This window comes from Neovison vison, chromosome 5 (genome assembly GCF_020171115.1).
Source record: "Neovison vison isolate M4711 chromosome 5, ASM_NN_V1, whole genome shotgun sequence".
NCBI lineage: Eukaryota > Metazoa > Chordata > Mammalia > Carnivora > Mustelidae > Neogale > Neogale vison.
Window position 1 is genome coordinate 72,904,348 of NC_058095.1, and position 23,021 is coordinate 72,927,368.

Genomic DNA, 23,021 nt, shown 5'->3' on the forward strand with positions numbered 1-23,021 from the left:
AAAATTGGGGCCGAGGGACATGGCAAGCAAATTATGACGTCTAATGGTCCAGCCACTGAGAGAACTTACTAGAGGACATGACTCATGCTGAGGGTCACAATGGGTTTTTATGCCCTCGCACACTCAAGCATGGGCTGGGCCTAATGGTGAATGCTGGTTTTCCTACACTGAACATTGGAAAACCTGCCAACCGAAAGGTTTCTTGCCATGGGGAAGGAGGAGTTCTGATTTCTGCATCATGTTCACCCCTTGAGAGGTTTGGAGTTAAGGTCTAAGTTCTGAAGCCTGAAAAGCTAGGTTGGGAAGAGATGACGACCTAAGGCCATGACAGGTCCGAATCATTTTCTTCTGGAGGGTAGGCAGAGTGAAGCATTGTGTGTATGAAATTGCTAAAATTGAGGGCTTGGGGGCCGGGAGAGTGAGGATTTAATTCTGAGAACACAAGCTAGACTAAGGTTTCAGGGCGAGGACAAGGCAGGCACAATTTGGAGAGGTGAATCGAGATCTCGTGCATCTGAAGTCAGGGCGAGGATCAGACGTTGGTTCAGGTTGGAGTTACTGTCCATGATGGCCCCTTCTTAAGGGGGGAGGCATCACAAGTCATCGAGGTTTTCCCACGTTGGGAAATGCAAGGATTCCTTCTGCAGGACATTTGAGACCTGTTAGATTGCTCCAGGACGTACCACATGGAACATCGCCACATCAGGGTTCTAAGGATGGAAGCTTAGGCAGACCGCCTAGCATTCCAATTGTCTCCTATCGACAAGACAGGTTCGATCTGCTGGCTCTGGGGGAGCAACTGAGGGGGCTGAGTTGAAATGGAATCTCCTACGGTTGGGTCCTAATGTGGATTTGTGTCCATGGAGACCTTGGAATAGGATGGTGGCACTGGGGCCCTGAACAATTCTCCTTACCAGAGGTTTTGAGACAGCTCCAAGAGCAATTTTCCCATGGGGAGACGAGATTTGTTCTAATTGGTGCCTCAATAAACCCCCATATGCTGGTATCGGAAACCAGGCCTCTGAGGAGAGATAACCTGGAAACCACAACAATGGATATAATTATGGCCTAGGGGCCTGTCCGGTTCAATCTTCTTCTCTGGCAACATCTGTCTATGATATGAGTGTAGGTAGTTGCTCAGCTGTTGTCAGACCTACCCTGTTTGTCCGTGATTCTTACACTATTTGGATGGTCTTGGGGACTTTGGATGTTTCTCCTAATTTGTATGATAAGGGACAATGCAAGGGGCAGGATTCCCGTGGAGTGGGCAGGCACAGATCTGATGTGTGGCTCCAGGGATCCCAGCCTGGAGGGTGTGTGGTCCAGGACTGTGGGGACAGATGACTGAAAACACAAACTCAGCTTAGGATTGGGGACGTAGATATGACAGGCCCGATCTACAATCTACAGACCGTGAGAACTCTTCATGATCTGAAGAAAGGGCGAGTGTGAGGCGCTTGCTCAGGCTTTTCTCTTTGGATTTTGTGTCAACGATGGCCGTGGAATGTCGTGGAGGCCTCATGGGCCAAGGACGAGTCTTCCTCTCCGTGTATTTGGCCTGATCCCAATTGCTTTGGGTCAATCTGTGCGATGGGAGGAGTCCTTTTAGTCTTGTTACCACAGGTGTCCCACCAAAAGAGAGATTCCAGAGCAGAGCCCTGAGGAGGGGCGACTGAACAATCAGAATTCTTGTTAAAAATTGGGGGCTAGGGGCATGGCAAGCCCAATATGCCGTCTAATGGTCCAGCTATTGAGAGGCCTTCCTTGAGGACAGGACTCACGCTGAGGGTCACAATGTGTGTTTATGCCCTCGCATCACTCAGTCATGGGCAGGAACTCATGGTGCACGCTGGTTTCTCCTACACTGAACGTTGGACAACATGCCAACCACAAGATTTCTTGCCATGGGGAAGTAGTAGTTCTGATTCCTGCATCCCATTCACTCTGGGGCAGTGATTGGATATAAGGTCTAGGTTTTGAAGTCTGAAAACCGAGGTTGGGAAAGATGATGACCAAAGGCCATGTCGGGTCAGATATGCTCAGTGTGGCGCCATCTTTCTGGGTGTTGGTCGGGAGGTCCGGGCTCAGGCTGTGTCAGATAGGGCGATAGTGCCCAGGGTAGATTGAATAATTGAGGTACAGTCGAGTGGTGTGCAGGTTGATACTCATTTGGTGTTGCTGGGTAGCCCCAAGGGCAACATTTTTCTTCTAGAGGGCAGGCAAAGTGCTGCATTGTGCCTCCAGAATTCCCAAACTGGATGCCTTGTTGGCGAAGAGTGTGAGTACGGAAGTCTGGGAACACAAGTTAGGCATAGGTTTCGGAGCGGGGGCACGGCAGTCACCCTCTGCAGATCTGAATTGGGATTTCGTGCATCTGAAGTCAGGGCAAGGTTCAGACGTAGGCTCAGGTTGGAGTTTCTGTCCATTATGGTCCCTTCATGAAGGGGGCAGCATCTCGAGGCCATGGAGGTTTTCCCACTATGGGTGTTGTGAGATGATCCAAACTTTAAGGATTCCTTCTGATGGACAATTGAGACCTGTTGGATCGCTCCAGGATGTCCTACACGAAACGATGTCAGAGAAGGGATCTAAGACTGGATGCCTGGGCAGCCCGCCTCGCATTCCAATTGTCTCCTAGCGAATAGACAGGTTTGATATGCTCGCTTTGGGGGAGCAACCGAGGGGGCTGAGTTGAAATGGACTCTCCTGCAGATGGGTCCTAATGTGGCTTTGTGTCCATGGAGACCTTGGAATGAAGCGGTGGCACATGGGCCCTGAAGGATTCTACTAACCGCAGGTTTTGAGACAGCTCTAAAGGACAAGTTTCCCATGTGGAGATGAGATTTGTTCTGATTGGTGCCCCCAAGAAACCTCATATGCTGATATTGGAAACCAGGGCTCTGAGGAGAGATACCAGGACACCAATGCAATGTATCCAAATAGGGCCTAGTGGCCTGTCCGTTTCAATCTTCTCTGGGGACATCCATCTATGGTATGAGTGGAGGTAGATGCACAGCTGGTGTCCGACTGCCCTTGTTTGTCCCCGGATGGCCTCAGGGACTTTGTAGGTTTCTCCTAATTTGTACAATTGTGGACAATGGAATGAGCAGATTTCCCGTGGGGTGGGCAGGCACAGTGCTGTTGTGTGACTCCAGGGGCCCCAGCCTGCAGGGTGTTTGAGCCAGGACTGTGGGGACAGAAGTCTGAAAACACAAACTCGGCTTAGGTTTGGGGACGTAGGTATGGAAGGCCCAATCTACAGACCGTGAGAGGAACTCTTTGGGATATGAAGAAAGAGCGAGTGTGAATCATTTAATCAAGCTTTGTCTCTGGATTTTGTTTCAATGATGGCCATGGAATGTTTGGGAGGCCTCATGGGCGATGGACGAGTTATCCTCTCTGTGGATTTGGCCCGATCCCAAGAGTTTTGGGTCAATCCGTGGGATGGGAGGAGTCATTTCTGTTTTGTTACCTCAGGTGTCCCATCAAAAGAGGGATTCCAGACCAGAGCCCTGGGGACGGGAGACTGGACAAACCGAACTATGCATAAAAATTGGGGCCAACCAGCATGGCAAGGCCAATATGCCGTCTCTTGGTCCAGATTCTGAGAAGCCTTACTTGAGGACAGAGCTCAAGTTGAGGGGCACAATTTTGTTTGTGACCAACCTGGCCCTCAAGAATGGGCGGGCCTAATGGGCCACAAAGTTTTCTCCTACACTGAAAGTTGGACAACATATCAACCACAAAGATTTCTGCCATGGGAAAGGAGTTCTGATTTCTGCATCATGTTCAACCCTGGCCAGTGATTGAAGATAAGGTCTAGGTTCTGAAGCCTGAAAACCGAGGTTGGGAAGAGATGATGACCTAAGGCCATAGCAGGTCCGATATGCTCAGTGTGCGGTCAGCTGGCTGGGTGTGGGTCGGGACGTCCAGGCTCAGGCTGTGTCAGACAGGGCATTAGTGCTTAGGGCAGCCTGTATAATTGAGGTACAGTCAAGTGGCATACAGGTTTATCCTCATTTGGGTTTTCTGTGTAGCCCCATAGGGCAATATTTTTCTTCTGGAGGGCAGGCAGAGTTCTGCATTGTAGTTCTGGAATTGCCAAGCTGAGGGCTTGTGAGCCAGGAGTGTGAGGACAGAAGTCTGAGAACACAAGCTAGGCGTACATTTCTGGGCAAGGGCACAGTAGGCACACTCTGTAGAGCTGAATCGGTATCTCGTGCATTGAAGTCAGGACGAGGATCAGACGATCGCTCAGGTTTGAGTTTCTGTCCATGATGGCGCCTTAATGAAGATGGGGGGGGGATCACGAGGCCATGAAGGTTTTCCCATGATGGGAGTTTTGAGATGCTCCAAACCACAAAGATTCTTCTGTGGGACAATTGAGACCTGTTGGTTGGCTCCAGGACTTCCCATACGGAATATTCAGAGCAGGTTCTTAGGATGGATGCCTGGGCAGCCCGCCTCCCATTCCAAATGTCTCCTAGCAACAAGACATGTTAGATCTGCTGTCTCTGGGGGAGCAAACTAGGGGGCTGAGTTTAAATGGACTCTCCTGCAGAAGGGTCCTAATTTGGGTTTGTGTACATGTAGACCTTGGAATGAGGAGGTGGCACTGGGGCCCTGAAGGATTCTCCTAACCAGAGGCTTTGACACAGCTCCAACGAACAAGTTTCCCATGTGGAGACGAGATTTGTTCTGATGGGTGCCTCAAGAAACAGCTTTATGCTGTATTGGCATCCAGGCCTCTGAGGAGAGATGCCTGGAAACCAAAGCAATGGATCCAATTAGGGCCTATGGTCCTGTTCGTTCTAATTTTCTTGTCTTGGGACATCTGTCTACGGGTCTGAGTGCACGTAGGGGCTCAGATGGGCTAAGATTGTCCCTGTTTCTCCTGGGAGGCCTACACTATTGGGATGGCCTCAGGGCCTTTGGAGTTTTGTAAGGTTATGGCCAATGTATCAGGCAGAATTCCCTTGGAGAGGGCATGTACAGTCCTCATGTTTCGCTCCAGGGGCCTGAGCCTGTAAGGTGTGTGGGCCAGCGCTGTGGAGACAGTTGTCTGAAAACAAGAACTCGGCTTAGGTTTCAGGTGGTAGGTATGGCGTACTGATCTACAGACCGTGAGGAGAACTCTTTGGGATATGAACAAAGGGCCAGTGTGAGACACTTACTCAGGTTTTTTTCTCTGGAATTTGTGTCCCCGATGGACGTGGATTGTCATGGGCAATGGACAAGTCTTCCTCTCTGGGGATTAGAGATTAGGTCCAGCAGTCAGTGGTCCTGACGCCTGCAGCCCCTTACGCCAATGTTCCCGAGACACCAGCAGTCCAGCAGTCAGTGGTCCCGATGCCTGCAGCCCCTGGACGCTAGCTGTCTGAGACACCAGTGGCCCTGAGATACAAACGGCCCCTAGCCGCCAGCAGGCTCACAGCAAAATGCCTCACCACCCCGAACCACGAGCGGCCTTGTCCACAGAGATGGCCTCCTCTGGGTGGCAGCCTTGTCAGAGTGGCATCGTGGGAAGCAGAGTCTGTGTCATCTGGGTTGTCCTCCTTGTCATCGTTACTGTCATCGTTGTCTCTTCATTGTCAGGAGCTGCCTCATTCGAGAGGCGGTCTTGTCCAGAATGGCCTCTTCTTGGGTGTGGCCTTGTCTGGGGAGCAACCTCATCGAGAAGCAGGCTCGTCCTGGGAGAGGCCTTGTCCGGAGTGGCCTCTTCTTGGCAGTGGCTCCGATCATGGAGTGGCCCTATCTGTGGAGAAGCCTCATCCAGAGCAGCCTCGGCCAGAGCGGCCTTCTTGGGAGTGACCTAGTCAGGATCATCGTTGTCGCCTTTTCATAAGAGATAGCCCTAACCACTCAGTTTGATTATTGATGCTTGGCGCGAAATAAAGTTTTGCTTGACCTTCGCTTTGTATCAGTCTCGTTCCTTTGATCACGGACCCTAACATTAACCACAAGGATCGTGCCATGAGGAAGGAGGAGTTCTGATTTCTGCATCACTTTAACCCCTGGGCCTTGATTGGAGATAAGCTCTAGGTTCTGAATCCTGAAAACCGAGTTTGGGAATAGATGATGACATAAGGCCATGGCAAGTCTGATATAAAATACAGAAAGGATACCTCCCATCCACAGAATGACCCCAAACATTTGGGATCTGGCCAAACCCCAGAGTGAAAGAATCACCCATGGCCCATGAGACCACCCCGACAGTCTATGGACACCATTTACACAAGATACAGAGACAAAAGCCTGTGCAAGGGCCTCACACTCGCACTTTGTTCTTAGCCCGAAAAATTCTCCTCACAGTCTGTCGATTGGCCCTGCCATACCCATGTACCCAAACCTAAGCCGAGATTGTGTTTTAAGACTTCTGTCCCAACATCCCTGGCCCACACACCCTCCTGGCTCGGTCCCCTAGAGCCAAAATTCAGGACTGAGCCTGCCCACTCCAAGGGAATTCTGCCCATTCCATTGGCCACTACTGTACAGATTAGGAGAAACCTCCAAAGTCCCCGAAGCCATCCCAATAGTGTAGGTCACCCAGGACAAAAGGGGCGATCTGTCACAAGCTGAGCAACTACCTCCCCTCAGATCCATAGACAGATATGCCCAGAGAAGAAGATTGAATTGGACAGGCAACTAGGCGCTAATTGATTCCATTGCTTTTGTCTCCAGGCATCCCTCCACAGAGACCTGGTTTCCAATACCATAATAAGGGGGTTTCCTGAGGTACCAATCAGAGGAAATCTAGTCTCTGCATGGGATACTTGTCCTTTGGAGCTGTGTCAAAACCTCCAATTAGGACAAATAGTCAGGTCGCCGGAGTTACCGCCCCATTCCAAGGTCTCCTGGACACAAACACACATTATGACCCATCCACAGAAGAGTCCATTTCAACTCAGCCCCCTCGGTTGCTCTTCCAGAGCCAGTAGATGGAACCTGCCTTGTTGCTAGGACACAAATGGAATGCAAAGCTGGCTCTCCAGGGATCCATCCTTAGAACCCTGCTCTGGCGTCCTTCTGTATGGGATGTCCTGGAGCCATCCGACAAGTCTCGACTCTCCAGCAGAAGGAATCCTTGCGGATTGGAGCATCTCACAATTCCCATCATGGGAAAACCTCCATGGCCTCGTGATGCCCCCTTCCCTTCATGAAAGGGCCATAATGGACAGAAACTCCAACCTGAGCCAAAGTCTGATCCATGCCCTGACTTCTGATGCCCATTCCATTGCCCACCACCCTACAGAACAGGAGAAACCTCAAGGCCCCCGAGGACATCCAAACTACTGTAAGCCGCCATGGACAAACAGGGGCATTCTGACACAAGCTGAGCAACTACCTCCACTTAGACACTCAGACAGTGTCCCAGAGACAAAAGATTATCCCTGGGCCACACAACAGACTATCTCCTGTCCTCAGAAGGAAACCATGCTATTTGTCCTGTGCCAAAACCTCAAGGTAGGAGAATCCTACATGGCACCTTAACCAACAGCACATTCTAAGATCTTCCTGGTAACAAACAAGCATTGTGATCCAACTGCAAGAGATTCCATGTCAACTCAAGGCCTTGGTATTTCGCCCTAGGGCTACCAGAACGAACCTGTCATGTTCCTCAGCTGCAAAGATCAATGGAGGTGTGCTTACCAGGCATCCATTTCGGAGAGATCTGCTACCCATACTTTCCACATGGGGGACCCTGGAGCAAACAAACCAGACTCCACCTGTTAAGGAGAAGGACCTTACTCTTAGGAGAATATCATAGGCCTCGGCATGGGAAATCCTCCATGGCCTCTTGAAGCCTGCCCTCCATTTGTCAGTCATCATCGACACATACTCCAGCATGAGCAAACATCTGTCATCTGCGTTACTCTTCTGCTGGATATCTCGAATAATCCGCTGCACATTGGGGATGCTATCTGCTTGGCACTGAAATGTACCTTAGCTTGTGTTTACAAATCCATCCTCACCCTACTGGTCCCCAAGTCCTCTTGATAGGAAATTCTGCAGCCACAACACAGAATTCTGCCTTCCCCATAGAAAGAAGAAGTGCTTGGTGAGTCTTCCCAGAAACTCCACATGAGAATCAATCTGCTCGGCCCTTGAGGGAACCATGATTTTTAAGTGGTCCTGGCTACTAGTGCTGTGTCTGACAGAGCTTGAGCCCAGACCTAGTGTCAGCCACACAGATAGCAGGCGCCATTTCCAGCATGTGAGATCAGACATGGCCCAAGTTCGTCATCTCTACACATCCTTGGTATTCAGGCTCCTGTTTCCAGACCTTTGCTGGAAACACTGTCTATGCGGGTACCTGAAGAACAATAGAGAACTCCTCTTTCTCATGGCAGGAAGCCTGGCTGTGTATGGGTATCCAACCCTCAAAGTGGGAGTCAGGTGAATGGATAATAAGACCTCACACCCTCCTGAGGGCTGCCCAGGGTATAAACAGGCATTGTGTCGCTCAGCCTGAGCATGCTTTCAAACAAGTCCTCTCAATTGCACCACCAGGTTCCTGCATTGAACGCCTGGTATGCCCCTAGGCTGAAATCCTAACCCTTGGTGGGATTTTCCAGGCTCCCAAAGTCAGAGCCCGTCTCTGGAATTTCTGTTTTGGGGCACACCTAAGATGGAAAACAGCACTATTCCTTTCTCCAAAAAAGCCACCAATCTATGGAGAGTCTCCAGGATCTTTACAGAGGAAAGGTCTCCCATGGACCAATGAGAACACACCTGTAATCCGAGCCCATCCTAGACACACAATCCAGACAGAAACACCTGTGTTACTGACTTCCATTCACCCTAATTACTATTCCTGACGTGCTGCCCTCTAGGTCTACACATTGGGCCTGCGATCACCTCGCCCTAACCCCAAACCAAATTTGTGTTTGTAGACTTCCCTCTCAACACCATGGCTCTCATTTCCTCCAGTATGGGGTCTCAGGAGCCACACCACAGGACTGTGTCTGTCATCCTCAAGGAAACTGTGCCCGTGACAGTTGCCCAAACCTCCAGATTAGGAGAAACCAGCATGGCCCCTTTGCCCAACCCTATATCAGCAGACGTAATGGACACAGATGCGCATTCTGAAACACCCTGATCACCTCCATCAAGGCAGACACCCAAGTCAATGGTACTGAGTCATAAGGTTGAACCCGCCATGCCCCTAGGACCACATTGGAATGCTCTATTAGGTTTTCAGGGATCTTTCCTCAGGGGCCTATTCTGGAATACCAATTTATGATACAACATGTGGTCCCTGGGCTACACAAGAGAACATCTCCTGTCCCTAGAAGGAAACCGGCCTCTTTGAACTGTGCCAAACCCTCAGGTTAGGAGAATCCTGCATGGCACCTTAACCACCAGCACATTCGAATATCTCCCTGGTAACAAACAATCATTGTGGCCCTTCTGCAAGAGATTCAATGCCAGTCAAGGCCTTGGTACTTCACCACAAAGTCACCAGAATGAACCTGCCATGTTCCTCAGCTTAGAGGTGTGCTTTCCAGCCATCCATGTGAGAGTGCTCTGATACCCAAACTTTAAACATGGGGAGCCCTGGAAAACAAACAGGACTCCCCCTGTGCATTAAAAGGAAACCTTGCTGTTTGGAGCATCTAACAAGCCCCAACGTGGGAAATCCTCAATGGCCTCTTTATGACACCGCTCGATTTGTCAGTCATCATAGACACAAACTCCAGTGTGAGCAAACATATGACATCCGCCCTTACTCAGGTGGTGGATATTCAAAATAGCCGAAGTACAGTGGAACTGCCTTTTGTTTGACACTGAATTGAAAAGGAGCTTGGGTTTACAATTCCATCCTCACCCTCCAGGTCTGCAAGCCCTCTTGATAGGGAATTCTGGAGTCACAACGCAGCATTCTGCCTTGCCCATAGAAAGAAGAATGGCCTGGTGAGTACACCCAAAAACCCAATATGGGGATCAATCTGCTCAGAACTTGAGGGAACCCCGATTTATAGGTTCCCTGGTCCTAGTGCTGTGTCTGACAGTGCCTTAGCCCCGACCTCATGTAAGCCATCCAGTGGGCGGGGCCCATATCCAGCATGTGAGACCAGCCATGGCCCAGGGCCGTCATCTCTAACCATCCTTGGTATTCTGTCATCTGTCCCCAGACCTTTGCTGGAATCCCTGTGAATGGGGGAACCTGAAGCACAATAGAGAACTCCTCCTTCCCCATGGCAGGAAACCTGGCTGTTGGGATGGTAGTCCAAACATCAGAGTGGAAGCCAGCTGCAAGGCCAATGAGACTATGACAACTCATAAGGGCCACCCTGGGCACAACAGGCATTGTGACCTCAGCCTGAGCATGTTTTCAAATAAACACTCTCAGTTGCACCTCCAGGATCCAGCATTGCAGCCCTGGTACGGCCCTAGGCCCAAATCCTAACCCTTTGTGGGATTTTCCAGATGCCCAGACCCAGAGCCCATCTCTGGAATCCCTGTTTTGGGGCACCCCTAAGATGGAAAACAGCACTCTTCCCTTCCCCGAGAAAGCCAAACTATTGTGAGCAGTCAGGAACTTTGATAGGAAAAATCTCCCATTAACCCATGGGACCACACCTGAATTTTGAGCCCATCATGAAAACAATATCCAGTTACAAACGCCTGTGCTACCGCCTTCGAGTCACCTGATTTACAGTTCCTAAAGAGCTGCCCTCAAGTTCTTATTGGGCCTGTGATCACCTCACCTCTAACGATAACCCGAGTATGTATTTGCAGATGTCTCTCCCCAAACCATGGCTCATATGCCCTCCAGGATGGGGTCTCAGGAGCCACACCACCGGACTGTGCCTGCCATCCCCAAGGAAACTGTGCCCGTCAAAGTTGCCCAAACCCTCCAGATTAGGAGAAACCTACAAGGCCCTGAGCCCACCCCAATATTGGAGGCCGCTCTGGACGCAAATGTGCAGTCTGAAACACCCTGAGCACCTTCATCCAGGCAGACGCCGAGTCAATTGTCCTGAGTCAGAAGATTGAAACTGACATGCCCCTAGTACTTCATTGAACCCTAAATTAGGTTTTCAGGCATCTCTCCTCAGAGGCTTGTTCTGGAATACAAACTTATGATACAACTTGTGGTCTCTGAGACCCACAGCAGAACATCTCCTGTCCTAAGACAGAAGCCATGCTCTTGGACCTGTGTCCAACCCTCAGGGTATATGAATCCTGCACAAGCCCTTAGCCACCAGCACATTCTAAGATCTCCCTGGTAACAAACCGGCATTGTGACCTGTCATCATGAGACTCTATGTCAAATCAAGGCCTTGATACTTTGCCCCAGAGACACCAAACGTACCTGCCATGTTCCTCAGCTACAAAGGTCAATAAAGGTGTGCTGTCCAGGCATCCTAGCAGGAGTGCTCTGATACACATACACAAACTTTCCACGTGGGGAACCCTGGAGCCAACAAACCAGACTACCCATGTGTGGTAGAAGGAAACCTTGCTGTTTAGAGCATCTCACAAGACCAAGCATTAGAAAACCTCCATGGCCTCTTGACACCACCCTTTGATTTTTCGGACACATAGACACAAACTGCAGCGTGAGTAAACATCTGACATCATCCTTACACAGTTCTAACAAAGGCTCACATTTGCACCTCCAGGATCCCACATTGCAGGCCTGGTAAGCCCCTAGGCCTAAATCCTAAAACTTGGTGGGATTTTCCAGGGGCCCAGACACGGAGCCCGTCTCTGGAATCCCTGTTTTGGGGCACACCTAAGATGGAAAACAGCACTCTTTCCTTCCCCGAGAAAGCCACCAAACTTTTGGGAGCCGTAAGGAACCTAGAGAGAAAAATCTTCCATGGACCCATGAGACCACACCTGCATTCCGCGCCCATCGTGGAAACACAATCCAGTTACAAAAGCCTGTGCTACCGCCTTCGAGTCACCTGATTTACAGTTCCTGACGACCTGCCATCCAGGTCTAATAATTGGGCCTGTGATCACCTCGCCTCTAACCCTAACCCGAGTATGTGTTTGCAGACTTCTCTCCAAAAACCATGGCTCACATACACTCCAGGATGAGGTCTCTGGAGCCACACCACAGGATCGTGCCTGACATCCCCAAGGAAACTTTTCCCATCACAGTTGCCCAAAACCTCCAGATAAGGAGAAATGTGCAAGGCCCTTGAGCGCACACCAAAATTGGAGGCCTCTCTGGATGCAAATGCACATTCTGAAACACCCTGAGCACCTTAATCCAGGCAGACATCCATGTCAATGGTACGCAAGCATGCTTGATAGGAAATTCTGGAGACACAACGCAGCATTCTTCCATCACCATAGAAAGAAGGCCACAGTGAGGCTGTCCAGTACTCCACATGAAGATCAATCTGCTCGGTCCTTGAGGGAACCCCGATTAATTGTTTGCCCTGGCCACTAGTGCTGTGTCTGATAGAACCTGAGCCCCAACCTCACATCAGCCACCCAGAGGGCAGGGTCTATATCTAGCATGTGAGACCAACCATGGACCAGGGCCGTCATCTCTATCCCTCCTTGGTATTCCGGCATCTGTCCGCAGACCTTTCCTGGGATCCCTAGCAATGGGAGAACCTGAAGCACAATAGAGAACTCCTCCTTCCCCATTGTAGAAATCCTGGCTGTTGGGATTGTTTTTCAACCCTCAGCTTTGGAGCCAGTTGCATTGCCAGTGAGACTACGCCCACTCCTGACAGCCAACCTGGGCACAAGCAGGCATTGTGACACTCAGCCTGAGCCTGCTTTCAAACAAACGCTATCATTTTCTCCTCCAGGACCTGCATTGCAGGTCTGGTATGCCCCGAGGCCCAAATCGTAACCCTTGGTGGGATTTTCCAGGTGCCCAGACCCAGAACCCATATCTTGAATCCCTGTTTTGGGTCACCCCTAAGATGGAAAACAGCACTCTTCCTTTCCCCGTGAAAGGCACTAAACTATTGGGACCTGCCAGGATCCTTAGAGAGGAAAACTCTCCCTTGGAAGCATGAGAAAACACCTCCATTCCGAGGCTATCCTGGACACACAATTCAGAGAGAAAAGCCTGTGCTACTGCCTTCCAGTCACCCTAATTACTGTTCCAAACGTGCTGCCCTCCAGGTCTACATATTGGGCCTGCGATCACCTTGCCACTAACCCTAATCCGAATTTGTGTTTGCAGACTTCTCTACCAAAACCATGGCACACATGCCCTCCAGGATGGGGTCTCTGGATCCACACCACAGGACTGTCCCTGCCATCCCCAAGAAAACTGTGCCCATCACAGTTGCCCAAACCTTCTAGATTAGGAGAAACCTGCAAAGCCCCTGAGCCTACCCAATACTGGCAGCCGCTCTGAATGCAAGTGCGCAGTCTGAAATACTCTGATAACCTACATCCAGGCAGAGCCAAATCAATGGTCCTAAGTCAGAATAATGAAACTAACATGTCCCTAGGACGTCATGAGAACACTAGCTTTGGTTTTCAGACATCTGTCCTCAGAAGCCTGTTCTGGAATGCAAACCTATGATACAACATGTGTTCCCTGGCCCACACCTCAAAACATCTCCTGTCCCCTGAAGGAAACCGTGCCCTTCCATCTGTGCCAAAACCCAGGGTAGTAGAATCCTGCACAGCACCTTAGCCACCAGCACATTCTAAGATCTCCCTGGTACAAACCAGCCTTGTGGCCCATCTGCAAGAGATCCCATGTCAACTCAAGGACTTGGTCCTTCACCCTGGAGCCACCAGAATGAAACTTCCATGTTTCTCAGATGCAATGGTCAATGGAGTTGTGCTTTCGAGACATCCTTGTGGGACAGTTCTGCTATCCAGACTTTCCACATGGGGGACACTTGAGCAAACAAACTTGACTCCAGCTGTCCAGTAGAAAACAAACCTTCCTGTTTGGAGCATCTCACAAGCCTCAGCGTGGGAAATTCCCCATGGCCACTTGATGCCACCCCTCGATTTGTTGGTCATCAAGACACAAACCCAGTGTGAGCGAATATCTGACATCACCCTTATTCAGGCTTATCTCAAATAAGCCTCTAAACAGTGGAACTGCCTTCTACCTCACACAGAATTGGACCGTAGCCTGTGTTTACAAGTCAATCCTCATCCTACTGGTCCTCAAGGCCTCTTGACAGGGAATTCTGTAGCCACAATGGCACATTCTGCCTTCCTTATAGAAAGAAGATGTGCCTAATGAGCCTGCCCAGAAACCCCATATGAGGATCAATCTGCTCGGCCCTCGAAGAAACCCAAATTTGTATGCTGCCCTGGCCACTAGTGCTGTGTATGACATAGCCTGAACCCCGACCTGGTGTCAGCCACCCAGAGAGCGGGCCCCATATCTAGTATGTGGGACCGGCCATGGTCTTACTCCATCATCTCTACCCATGCATGGTATTCAGACACCTGTCACCAGACCTTTGATGGCATCCCTTCCAATGGGGGAACCTGAAGTCCAATGGAGAACACCTCCTTCTCCAACGCAGGAAAACCTGGCTATTCTGATAGGAGTCCAAACCTCAAATTCAGAGCCAGCTGCATGGCCAATGAGACCACGCCCACTCCTGAGGGCTGCCCTTGGAACAAACAGGCATTGTGACCCACAGCCTGAGCATCCCTTCAAAGAAGCCCTCTCAGTTGCACCAGCGGGATCCTGCATTGCAGGCCTGGTACATCCCTAGGCCCAAATCCTAACCCTTGATGGGATTTTCCAGCCACCCAGACCCAGAGCCCCTGCCTGGCATCCCTGTATTGGGGCACCTCTAAGATGGAAAACAGCACTCTTCCCTTCCCCGAAAAAGCCCCCAAACTATGGAGAGCCACTAGGATCCTTAGAAAGGAAATGTCTCCCATGGACCCAAGAGAACACACTTGCATTCCGAAGACATCCTGGACACATAATCCAGATAGAAAAGCCTGTGCTATGGCCTTCCAGTCTCCCTAATTACAGTTCCTGATGAGCTGCCCTCCAGGTCTATGCCTTGCGCCTGCAATTACCATGCCACTAACCCTAATCCAAATTGGTGTTTACAGAATTCTCTCCAAAAACCATGACTCACATACCCTCTAGGATAGGGTCTCTGGAGCCACACCACAGTTCTGTGCCTGCCATTTCCAAGGAAATTGTGCCCGTCACAGTTGTCCATACCTACCAGATTAGGATAAACCTGCAAGGCCCCTGAGACCACCACAGTATTGGAGGCCTCTTTGGACACAAATGTGTAGTCTGAAACACCTTGTTCACCTACATCCAGGCAGACAGCCACATCAATGGTCCTGAAACAGAAGATTGAAACTGACATACCCCTAGGACCTCATTGGAGCCCTAGAATAGGTTTTTCAGGCGTCTGTCCTAAGGGACCTGTTCTGGAATACCAACTTATGATACAACATGTGGTCCATGAGCCACACAACAGAACATCTCCTGTCCCCAGAAGAAAACCATGCACTTCGACCTGTGCCAAACCATCAGTGTAGGAGACTCATACATGACCCCGTAGTAACCAGCACTGTCTAAGATCTCTCTGGTAACATTTCAGCATTGTGACCCATCTTCATGAGACTCCATGTCAACTTAAGGCGTTGGTACTTCGCCCCAGAGCTACCAGAACGAACCTGCCATGCTCATCAGCTACAATAGTCAATTGAGGTGTGCTTTCCAGGCATCCATTCGGGAGAGCTCTGCTCCACAAACTTTCCACATGGGGGACCCTGGAGCAAACAAACCAGACTCCACCAGTCCAGTAGAAGGAAACCTTGCTGTTTGGAGCATCTCAGAAATCACAGCGTGGGAAAATCTCCATGGCCTTTTGACGCGACCCCTTAATTTGAGTTCAACATAGACACAAACTCCAGTATGAGCAAACATCTTATACCCACCCTTACTCAGGTGCTGGATATCTCTAATCAGCCACTGCACATTGGAACTATCTTCTGCTTGGCACTGAAATGAACCTTGTGTTTACAATTCCATCCTCACACTACTCGTCCCCAAGCCCTTCTGATAGGGAATTCTGGAGGCACAACGCAGCATACTGCCTTCCACATATAAAGAAGAAAGGTCTGGTGAGTCTTCCCAGAAACCACACATGAGGATCAATCTGCTCAGCCCTCGAAGGAACCCTGATTTATAGGATGCCCTGGCCACTAGTGTATTGTCTGAAAGAGCCTGACCCCCCCACCTAGTGTCAGCCATCCAGAGAGCCAGCCCCATATCAAGGATGTGATTCCAGCAATGACCCAATTCTGTCCTCTCTACCCATCCTTGGTATTTAGGCAACTCTCCCCAGACCTTTGCTGGAATCCCTGCTAATGGGGGAACTTGAAGCACAATAGAGAACTCCTCCATCGCCATGGCAGGAAACATGGCTGTTGGGATGGGTGTCCAACCCTCAAAGTGGGAGCCAGTTGCATGGCCAAGGAGACCACACCCAATCCTGAGGGCCGCACTGGGTACAAACAGGTAATGGGACCCTCAACCTGAGCATGTTTTCAAACAAGACCTTTCAGTTGCACCACCAGGATCCTGCATTGCAGGTCCGGTATGCCGCTAGGCCCTAATCCTAACCCTTGGTGGGATTTTCTAGGCGCCCAGACTCAGAGCCCATTTCTGGAATCCTTGTTTTGGGGCACCTGTATATTGGAAAACAGCACTTTCCCCTTCAAAGAAAAAAACCACCAAACTATGGGGAGCTGCCAGAATCCTTAGGGAGGAAAAGTCTCCCATGGACCCATGAGACTACACCTGCAATCTGAGGTCATCCTCGAAACACAATCCAGACAGAAAAGCCTGTGCTACCGCCTTCCAGTCACTCTAATTACAGCTCCTGATAAGCTGTCCTCTAGGTCTACACATTAGGCCAGCAATGACCACGCCACTAACGCTAACCCATGTTTGTGTTTGCAGACTTCTCTCCCAAAACCATGGCTCATATGCCCTCAATGATGGGGTTTCTGGATCCACACCACAGGACTGTGCCTGTCATCCCCAAGGAAACTGTGGCTGTCACAGTTGCCTAAACCTTCAAGATTAGGATAAACCTGAAACACCCCTGAGCCCACCCCAATACTGGCGTCTGCTCTGTATGCAAATGCAGTCTGACACTCCCTGAACATCTACATCCAGGCATACATCCAATTCAATGGTCCTAAGACAGAAGATTGAATCTGGCATGCCCTTGGACCTCATTGGAACCCTTGATTAGGTTTTTAGGCATCTGTCCTCAGGGTTCTGTTCTGGAATACCAACTTTTGATACAACATGTGGTCCCTGAGCCACACAACAGAACATCTCCTGTCCTCTGAAGGAAACTGTACACTTCTATCTCAGCCAAACCCTCAAGGTAGGAAAATCCTGGATGGCACCTTAGCTACCAGCACATTCTAAGTTCTCCCAGTTAACGAACCAGCATTGTGGTCCATCTGCAAGAGATTCCATGTCAACTCAAGGCCTTGGTCTTTCACCCCAGAGCCACCAGAATGAACCTGCCATGTTCATCAACTGCAATGGTAAATGGATATGTGCTTTCCAGGCATCCATGACGGAGAGCTCTGCCAACCAGACTTTCCATATGGAGGAATCTGGAGCAGACAAACCAGACTCTACCTGTCTGTAGAATGAATACTTGCTGTTTGGAGCATCTCACAAGGCTCAGCGTGGGAAATCCTCCATGCCCTCTTGAAACCACCCCTCCATTTGTCAGTCATCTTAGACACAATTTCCAGTGTAAGCAAACATCTGACAACAGCCCTTATTCAGGTGCTGGATAGCTGAATAGCCGCCGCACATTGGAACTCCCTTCCGCTTGTCACTGAATTGAACTGAAGCTTGTGTTTACAATTCCATCCTCACCCTACTGGTCCCCAAGGCCTCTTGATAGGATATTCGGGACCCACAATGCAGCACTCTGCCTGCCCTCCAGAAGAAAATCTTTGCCCTTGGGGCTACACAGAAATGCCAAATGAGGATCAAACTTCACGGCACTCAACTGCACACCATTTATGCAATCTACCCTTGACACTAATGCCCTGTATGAAACAGCCTGAGCCTGAACCTCCCAACCAACACCCAGACAGCTGGCTCCACACTGAGCACATTGGAACTGACATGGCCTGAGGTCGTCATCTCTTCCCAACCTCGGTTTTCAGACTTCAGAACCTACACTTTATTTCCAATCACTGCCCAGGGGTGAATGAGACACAGAGATCAGAAGAACTACTTCCCCATGACAAGAATACATGTGGTTGGCACGTTGTCCAACATTCAGTGTAGGAGAAACCAGCGTGCACCATGAGTCTCCACTTATGCTTGAGCGCCACGAGGGCATAAACACGCATTGTGATCCTCAGCATGAGCCCAGTCCTCAAGTAAGTCCTCAGTGGCTGGACCAAGAGACGGCATACTGGGCTTGCCATGCCCACAGGCCCCAATTTTTAACCATAGTTCAGGTTGTCTATTCGCCACTCCCTAGGGCTCTGCTTTGGAATGCTTCTTTTGATGGGATACCTGAGGTTACAAACCTAAAAGGACTCCTCCCATTCCACAGATTGGCCAAAACAATTGGGATCAGGCCAAATCCACAGATAGGAAACTCGTCGATGGCCCATGAGGCCTCCTCGACATTCCACGGACATCCTTGACACAAAATCCAGAGACAAAAGCCTGAGCAAGTGCCTCACACTCGCTTTTTCTTCATATCCCGAAGATTTCCCCTCACAGTCTGTAGATCGGGCCTGCCATACCTACGTCCACAAACGTAAGCCGAGTTTGTGTTTTCAGACTTCTGTCCCCACAGTCCTGGCCCACATACCCTCCAGGCTGGGACCCCTGGAGCCACACATTAGGACTGTGCCTGCACAATCCATGGGAATTATGCCCATTCCATTGTCTACAATTGTACAAATTAGGAGAAACCTCCAAAGTCCCTGAGCCCATCCCAATAGTGTAGGCCGCCCGTTACAAACAAGGACCATCTGACACCAGCTGAGCATCTACCTCCACTCATACAGTAGATGGATGTCCCCAGAGAAGAAGATTGAAGGCCCCTAGGCATAATCGGATCCATTTCTTTGGTTTCCAGTCATGGCTCCTTCAAGGCCAGAGGTCCAATACCAGCAAAGGGGGTTTCCTGAGGCACCCATCAGAACAAATCTCGTCTCCACAAGGAAACTTGTGTGTTGGAGCTGTCTCAAAAGCTTAGGAGAATCCTTCAGGGTCCCGGTACCACCGCCTCATTCCAAGGTCCTCATGGACACAAACACACATTAGGACCCATCCTCAGGAGAGTCCAACTCAGCCCCCTGGGTGCTCCTGCAGACCCATGAGATCGAACTTGTCTTGTTGCTAGGAGACAATTGGAATGCAAGTCGGGCTGCCCAGGCATCCATCCTTAGAAAGGTGCTCTGGAGTCATTCCATATGGGATGTCCTACAGCCCTCCAACAGGTCTCAATTGTCCCGCAGAAGGAATCCTTGCAGTTTGGAGCATCCCACAACTCCCAACGTGGGAAAACCTCCATGGCCTCGAGATGCCACCCCCTTCATGAAGGGGCCATCATGGACAGAAACTCCAACCTGAGCCAATGTCTGATCCTCGCCCTGACTTCAGATGCATGAGATCTCTATTCAGTTCTGCAGAGGCGTGCCCTCGCCCTGAAACCTAAGTCTAGCTTGTGTTTTCAGACTTCCGTCCTCACATTCCTGGCCCCCAAGCCCTCAAGTTTGGCAATTCCGGATCCACAATGCAGCACTCGGCCTGCCCTCCAGAAGAAAAATGTTGCCTTAATGAGCTTCCCAGACACCTTAAATGAGGATAAACCTACACGGCACTCGACTGTACCCAAATTATATAGTCTACTCTGGGCACTAATACACTCTCTGACACAGCCTGAGCCCGGACATCCTGACCAACACCCAGAAAGCTGACTGCACTGAGCACATCAGATCCGCCATGGCCTTAGGTCATCATCTCTTCCCAACCTCAGTTTTCAGGCTTCAGAACTTAGGCCGTATCTCTAATCACTGACCAGGTGTGAACGTGGTGCAGAAATCAGAACTCTTCCTTCTGCATGGCAAGAAACCTTGTGGTTGGCAAGTTGTCCAAAGTTCAGTGTAGTAGAAACCAGCATGGCCCATGAGGCTCCAGTCATGCTTGAGGGCTCCGTTGGGCACAAACATGCATTGTGAACCTCAGTGTGAGCCCTGACCTCAAGTAAGACCCCTCAGTGGCTGGACCAAGGTTTCGAATATGGGGTTTGCCATGCCCTTAGGCCCCCAATATTAACCAGAGTTTGGGTTGTCCAGTCACTCCTCCCTGGGCTCTGCTCTGGAATCCCTCTTTTAGTAGCACACCTGAGGTAAAAAATTAGAACAGACTCCTCCCACCCACAGAATGACCCCAAAATCTAGGGATCAGGCCAAATCCCCAGAGAGGGAGACTCGTCCATGGCCCATGAGGAAACCCCGACATTCTACAGCCATCGGTGACACAAAATCCAGAGAAAAAAGCCTGAGCAAGCACCTCACACTCACCCTTTGTTCATATCCTGAAGAGTTCTCCTCAAGACCTGTAGATCGGGCCTCACATACCTACGTCCCCAAACCTAAACCAAGTTTCTGTTTTCAGTCTTCTATCCCCACAGCTCTGACCCACACACCCTCCACTATTGGGCTTCTGGAGCCACACCTCAGGACTGTGCCTTCCCTCCCCAAAGGAATTCTTCCCATTTCATTGGCCACAAACTTGCAAATTAGGAGAAAAATCCAAAGTCACAGAGGCCATCCCAATAGTGTAGACCGCCCGGGACCAAGAGGGGCTTTTTGACACCAGCTGAGGAACTACCTCCACTCAGAACCGTAGACAGATGACCCAAGAGAAAAAGATTAAACCAGACAGGACACTATGCCCTAATCAGATCCATTGCTTTGGTTTCCAGGCATCTCTCCTCAGAGTCTGGTTTCCAATACCAGCATATTGGTTAACCAGGGGTTACTGAAGCACCAAAGAGAACAAATCTTGTCTTCCCATGGGAAACTTGCTCGTTAGACCTGTGTCAAAACCTCAGGTTAGGAGAATCCTTCAGGGACCCAGTGCCACAGCACCATTCCAAGGTCTGCATGGACATAAACACACATTATGACCAATCCTCAGGAGTATCCACTTCAACTCAGCCCCCTGGTTAGCTCGACCCAGAGCCAGTAGTTCAAACATGTCTTGTCGCAAAGAGTCAATGGGAATGCGAGGTATGCTGTACAGGCATCCATCCTTCGAACCCTGATCTCCAGTCCTTCCGTATGGGATGTCCTGGAGCCATTTAACAGGACTAAACTGTCCTGCAGATGGAAAGCTTGTGGTTTGGAGCAATGCACAAACTAGCGTATGTGCTGGTGTCTAAGGTGCTGTGCAGGATTCTCCAACCCTGAGGGTTTGGCACAGGTCGAAGGACATGGTTTCCTTCTGGGGACAGGAGATGTTCTGTCGTGTCTCAGGGACCACATGTTGTATCCTATGTTGGTATTCAAGAACAGGATGCTGAGGACAGATGCCTGAAAACCTAATGTAGGGTTCCAATGAGGTCCTAAGGGCATGTCAGGTTCAATCATCTAACCCAGGAACATTGACTTGGCTCTCTGCTTGAATGTAGGTGATCAGGGTGTTTCAGACTAGCATTTGTGTCCAGCGCTGCCGACAATATTGGGGTGGGCTGAGGGCCTTGCATGTTTCTCCTAAACTGTAAGGATTGGGCAGTTTGACGAGCACAGTTTCCTTGGGGATTTCGGGCACAGTCTTGTGGTGTGGATCCAGAGACCCTATCCTGGAAGGCATATGAGCCATGGTTTTGGGAGAGAAGTCTGCAAACACAAATGCGGGTTAGGGTTAGTGGAAAGGTGATCGCAGGCCCAATGCGTAGACCTGGAGTGCAGCTCATCAGGAACTGTAATTAGGTTGACTGGAAGGCGATAGCACAGGCTTTTATTTCTGGATTGTGTGTCCAGGATGGACTCTGAATGCAGGTGTGTTCTCTTGGGCCCATGGGAGACATTACCTCACTTAGGATTCTGGTGGCTCTCCATAGTTTGGTGACTTTTTGGGGAAGGGAGGGTGCTGTTTTCCATCTTAGGGGTTCCCCAAAACAGAAATTCCTGAGACGAGGTCTGGATCTGGGTCCCTGGAAAATCCCACCGTTGTTTAGGATTTGGGCTTAAGGGCATACCAGGCCTGCAATGCGGAATCATGTTGGTGCAACTGAGAGGGCTTGTTTGAAAGCATGCTCAGGCTGAGGGTCACAATGCCTGTTTGTGGACAGGGCATCCCTCAGGAGTGGCCGTGGTCCCACTGGCCACGTAACTGGCTCCCACTTTGGGGGTTGGACAACCATCCCAACAACCAGGTCTCCTGCCATGGGGAAGGAGGAGTTCTCTATTGTGCTTCAGGTTCCCCCATAGGCAGAGATTCCAGCAAAGGTCTGGAGACAGGTGCCTGAATACAAAGTATAAATAGAGGTGATGTACTTGGGCCATGGCAATCCCAAAAGCTAGATGTGGGGCCCTCTCACTGGTGACTGACACTAGGTCGGGTATCAGGCTCTCTCAGACAGCACTAATGGCCAGGGCAACCTATAAATTGGGGTTCCCTTGAGGGCCAAGCATATTGATCCTCATGTGGGGTTTCTAGCCCGACTCACCAGGCACTTCTTTCTATAGGGAAGGCAGAATACTGTGTTGTGACTCCAGAATCCCCTATCAAGAGGACCTGGGGACTGGTCACGTGAGGATGGAATTGTAAACACAAGCTAAGGTTCAATTCAGTGCCAAGACGGCAGTTCCAATGTGCAGCGGATAATTCGAGACATCCAGCACTGGAATAAGGGTAAATGTCATATGTTTGCTCACATTGGAGATTGTGTCTATGATAACTGACCAATGGAGGGGTGGCATCAAGAGGCCATGGTGGAGTTCACACGCTGAGGCCTGTGAGCTGCTCCAAACTGTAAGGATTCCTTCTATGGGGAAGGTGAATTCTGGTT